Source organism: Meriones unguiculatus, chromosome 3 (assembly GCF_030254825.1).
Source record: "Meriones unguiculatus strain TT.TT164.6M chromosome 3, Bangor_MerUng_6.1, whole genome shotgun sequence".
In the NCBI taxonomy this organism is placed as follows: domain Eukaryota; kingdom Metazoa; phylum Chordata; class Mammalia; order Rodentia; family Muridae; genus Meriones; species Meriones unguiculatus.
Genome location: NC_083351.1, coordinates 142,914,172 through 142,920,161, shown reverse-complemented (window position 1 = coordinate 142,920,161; position 5,990 = coordinate 142,914,172).

Sequence of the window (5,990 nt, the reverse complement as noted above, 5' to 3'; positions counted from 1 at the left end):
CCAGCAATGGAGTAGGGTTCCTCTTTTTCCATATCCTCTCCAGCATGTGTTGTCACTTGAGTTTTTGATCCTAGCCATTCTGATGGGTGTAAGGTAAAATCTCAGCGTTGTTTTGATTTGCATTTCCCTGATAACTGATGATGTCGAGCATTAATTTTTTATTATTTTTTATATTAATTACAATTTATCCACTTCATATCCCAGCTGTAGTCCCCTCTTTCATTCCCTCCCAATCCCGTCCTCCCTTCCTCATCTCCTCCTATGACTCTCTCCAAGTCCACAGATAAGGAAATCCTCCTCCCTTTCCATCTGACCCTAGCTTATCAGGTATCATCAGAAATGGCAGCATTTTTCTCCTCTGTGGCCTGGCAAGGATGCTCCCCCATTACGGGGAAGCAGTCAAAGAGCTAGCCACTGAGTTCATGTCAGAGACAGTCCCTGTTCCCTTTACTTCGGTACCCACTTGAATACTGACCTGCCATGGGCTACATCAGAGCAGGGGTTCTAGGTTATATCCATGAATGGGCCTTGGTTGGTGTATCAATCTCAGAAAATACTTTTGTACCCAGATATTTTGGTTCTGTTGCTCTCCTTGTGGAGGGCCTGCCTTCTCCACATCTTACTATTTCCCTCTTCTTTCCTTAGATTCCCTGTGCCCTGCCTAAAGTTTATGAGTCTCAGTATCTGCTTTGATACACTGTTAGGCAGAGTCTTTCAGAGGCCCTCTGTGGTAGGCTCCTGTCCTGTTTCTTCTTTTCATTTTAATCCAATTTCCATCATGTTTGCCTCTCTGAGTGAGGACTGATCATCTTATCCAAAGTTCTCCCTGTAGCTCAGGTTGTTTAGGTGTACAGATTTTTGTAGGTTTATCCTATAGCCAGAAACTGGAAACAACCCAGTTGAGGGCAACGGAGGAATGGATACAGAAATTGTGGTACATTTACACAATGCAATATTACTCGGCAATTAAAAAGAAAGAAATCATGAAATTTGCAGGCAAATGTTGGGAACTAGAAAAGATCAACCTGAATGAGGTATCCCAGAAACAGAAAGATAACACACAGAATATACTCATAAGTGGATACTAGACATATAATACAGGAGCATTTCTTTAAGTGTTTCTCTGCCATTCGATGTTCCTCTATTGAGAATTCTCTGTTTAGTTCTGTACCCTATATTTTTTTTGGCTTACTTGACTTGCTGCTGTTTAACTTCTTAAGTTTTTTTTATATATTCTGGATATTAGCCCTCTGTCAGATATAAGGTTGGTGAAGATCCTTTCATAGTCTGTAGGCTGCTGTTTTGTTCTGACGACAGTGTCTTTTGCTTTACAGAAGCTTTTCAGTTTCATGAGGTCCCATTTACTGATTGTTGATCTTAGAGCATGTGTTCTTGGTGTTCTGTTCGGAAGTTCTCTCCTGTGCTGAGTTCAAGGCTCTTCCCCAATTTACTTCTAACAGGTTTAGTGTGTCCATTTTTATATCGAGGTCTTTGATTCACTTTGATTTTTGTTTTGTTCAGGGTGATAAGTATGGATCTATTTGCATTATTCTACATTTATACAATCCAGTTAGGCCAGCACCATTTGTTAAAGATGCTATCTTTTTTCCATTGTATGTTTTTAGTATCTTTGTCAAAGATCAGCTACCCCAGCTTGAGCCCCCTCCCTTGTCTCTTCCCAATCCTGCCCTTCCTCCTTATTCTCCCCCCATGCCCCTTCTAGAATGCACTGATAGGGGAGGTCCTTCTCCCCATCCATCTGACCCTGGCCTATCATGTCTCATCAGGACTGGCTGCATTTTCTTCCTCTGTGGCCTGGTAAGGCTGCCCCTCCCAACCTCAGTGGAAGGTGATCAAAAAGCCAGCCACTGTGTTCATGTCAGAGACAGTCCCTGTTCCCCTTACTAGGAAAGCTACTTGGAGACTGAGCTTCCATGAGCTACATCTGTGCAAGGGTTCTAGGTTATCTCCAGGTATGCCTCTTGGTTGGAGTACCAGTCTCAGCAAAGACCTCTCAGCCCACATTTTTTGGTTCTGTTTCTCTCCTTATGGAGCTCCAGTCCCCTCCAGGTTTTACTATCTCCTGCTTCTTTCATAAGATTCCCTGTACTCTGCCCAAAGTTGGGCTATGAGTCTCAGCATCTGCTTTGATATCTTGCTGGGCAGAGTCTTTCAAGGCCCTGTGTGGTAGGGTCCTGTCTTGTTCCCTGTTTTCTCCAACTTCTGATGTCTATCCTGCTTGCCTTTCTGAATGAAGATTGATCATCTTACCTAGGGTCCTCCTTCTTGTTTAGCTTCTTTAGACATACAGATTTTAGTATGATTGTCCTATATTATAAGTCTAATATCCACTTACAAGTGAGTGTATACCCATTGTATCTTTCTGCTTCTGGGATATGTCACTCAACATGATCTTTTCTAGTTCTCACCATTTGCCTGCAAATTTCATGATTTCCTTATTTTTAATTGCTGAGTAGGATCCCATTGTGTAAATGTACCATAATTTCTGTATCCATTCCTCCATTGAGGGACATCTGGGTTGTTTCCAGATTCTGGCTATTATGAATTGAGCTTCTATGAATGTTTGAGCAAATATCTTTGTTGTATACTTGAATATATTTTGGATATATGCCTAGGAATGTTGTGGGAAATGCAAATTAAAACGACCCTAGATTTCACCTCACACCCATCAGAATGGTTAAGATCAAAAACTCAAGAGACAACACATGCTGTAGAGGATTTGGAGAAAGGGGAACTTTCCTTTATTGCTGGTGGGAATGTAACCTTGCACAACCACTATGGAAATCAATCTGGCAATTTCTCAGACAATTAGGAATAGTGCTATCTCAAGATCCAGTTATACCACTCAAAATCTTTAGTTAGAGCATAACTGCAGATTACCATATCACCCAGTCAGAATTTCCATGATCATGAATACAAGTGACATCAAACATTGATCTGGATGTGGTGAAATTGTGACTTTTATACACTGTTGTTGGAGATGTAGACTTGTACAGAAACTTTGAAAATTAGTGTAGATCTTTCTCGAGAAACTAGAAATCAGTATATAGTAAAATCCAGTTATACTGCTCTGAGGCATATGACCAAGAACCTTTATATCTTTCTACAGGGATTCTTACATATCCATAGTCATTGATAATATATTCACAATAGCCAAGAAATGGAATCGACCTAGTGGTCCATCAGCTGATAAATGGATAATGAAAATGTGATACATATTCACAATGAAATTTTATTCAGCTGTAAATAAAAATGAAGCCATGAAACTTACGAATAAATAAATAGAGCTGAAAAAATTATCCTGATGAAGTTCAGCCCATCTCCAAAAGAAAAATGTTATATATTCTTTTACATACATAGGGCTTAGCTTCAAATCTTTTGTTTTATGTGTTTAAGCTGGAATTTACATCGAAACTAGGAAGGTAGAAGTGGGTGATTTGCTGCAGACTACATTTCTGGAGAGAATACAGTAAAATATAAATGAGATGTAAGTAAAGAGGAGGAAAACTATGGATGAAGAGAGCTCAAGTAGGTAACGGAGAGGCAGGGATAGGAAAACTGGAAGGCAAGGGAAGGGTTAATCAAAAGGAATCTATTTGGGAACCTATGTTCTTGCTAGCCAAGCAAAAGTGTAAGTAGTAGACGACACAAGATTTTGCTCTTGCTGTTTGTGTCTCCCATAGAGAGTTGGTAAAACCTTCGTGCTGAAGATACCAGCTCATTTTGGTTGAAGGTACAGAAATGAATATATATTCATTCAATGTAGAAATGAATTTTCAACTGACCACAAACCTCTCCCTCTTGACTGGATCTTGTAATGCTGGAAGGTGTTTGTGTAGGCTGCTGGGACAGAAAAGATTTTTTCCTCCCCAAACTTCAGAGATTATCTTTGAATGGGGGATGTAAGGAATCCCAGAGAAGAAGGATGAAGAGGAGTTCTATGAAATGTATTAGACATGGCATTGCTAATGCACGTGTCAAAACACTGTAGTTGTGCTAAGTCCACAAGACCTAGAAAGGTCAAGCAAGGTAAAATTTTCATCAGGGAAGGACTCTACTCTTAGCCGAGGAGCTATAGGTAGTTGAGGACTGTCCTGGGAAAAAGTGTCCCGTTTCTTTGGAGGTGTGAATACATGGAGGTTCCCAATGACTCATTCCTGTGTTTGTGTATACATTAGCTGGACTTGGTATGGAGGAAAACAAACAAACAAAAAACCAAACGAACTTTAGTTTGCTAATTTCTAAATATAAACTATTTTTCTGTGTTGTTTAGGAAAAAAAAAACATATTGACCTTTATTTTCTTAATCTATCTCCTATGGTAAAGGTTTAATTACTCATTCCAGTTGTTTAAACCCTCATTATAATTAAAATTAGAATGTCTACAGAACTCTGTCTATGGGGGTATAAATTGGAAACAGCTCAGACTATCGTTGTTTTTCTCTGGGAAAAAAAAAATCTGAGCTCAAACCATAACAGGAAATCTCTGAAGAAGGTTCATTTGCTAGAGGTTAAATTTTTTTATGAGATACACAACTTTGTTCTTCCTTAAAATAAAATTAGCACATGATACCTTTTGTCATAGTAGTTTTTTATTTTCTCCCGTATACACTGACTAAGGTATTGATCAATTCATAAATTAGAAAGAAACAAGAACATGGTAAAGATTTTACTGATAGTAGTGCTGTTGTTTTATTCTTAATGGCAGAGAGTAATTAAAAGCACAACTCCTCCCATTAGGTGGACACATGTAAGATTGGGATCTTTGATGTATCTGAACTTTAATCAGTGAAAGTAATTAGAGACTACTCCCTGTGATAACATGTCTAATAAACTGCAGTGGGCCATATATCAATAGACACAGAGTAAGAGAAGAGCTAGGATAAATTGTGTTCATAAAATGTTCATAATATCAGTAATGGGGCAATGATTCTTTTAAACACAGATATTAGTGCAGAAACTCTAATTGTGGCCTGACTTTTTCCATAAATTACAAGGTGCTGAACTTTTGAAGCCACTAAATATTTTTCCAGCAGGTTTCAATGTGTTAATTGGATTATGGAAGGTTTTTGAGACATGTTTTTGTTTGTTTGTTTGTTTGTTTGTTTTGTTTCATTTTGTTTTGTTTTTCACAGCATTAACAATGTACTCTAGAATGGCAAAGAGATCTTTCCACAAACCCACATTTTAATACCTCAGTATTTTTCCTCAACAATAGAGTGAAAGATAACATTGTCTGTCATTTATAATTCCAGTTGCATTTCACAGGATGATACACTCCAGTGAAATATTCCTTTGGCTATATGGTGGATGTGACAGACAGAGAGCCTAAACCATCCTGCATGACAAATAGAAGCAATGGCCTATTTATTGGAAAGAAAATACAAGAGGCAGCAGAGGCTTAAGAACTAAAATGGAATATGTGATCACACATTACATATGGTAATATATTTCTATGGTCTGTGGCACCTTCCGTTTACTGCAAATGCAAAATGCTGTCTACCACAGTAGGCCGCAACAAAGTATGTTATCTCTAAAAACAAAAACCAACTTCACGGTTCAGCAGGAGTTAGAGTGTGGATGAATAAATGTAGTAGGACCTTTTCCTGTGGTGAGTCATTAAATCGTGCCACAGGTCACAGCCACATAGTTTGAACTGGGACAAAAAGTTCTGGCTTCTCTGACCTGGCCTAATTCCTCGCCTACACCAAATATGGTGATCATGCTTACTGGTATTGTACCCAAAGGAAGTAAGAGGCCTTGGGAAGTTACATGTAGTCACTTTGTTGCAGACTCCAGGAAGTGTTTTTCACAAAGTAACAATGAGTTATATCCAAGTCATCTCTGTCCAGTTATGAGTCTCAGGCTCACATCCAAGGACTTCCCTGTCTTAGGTTTGTATTACTTTAGAAAATGCAGAAATATAGATTTGATTCATTTTCATTAAGTAAGTGAAAACAGAAGCTATAG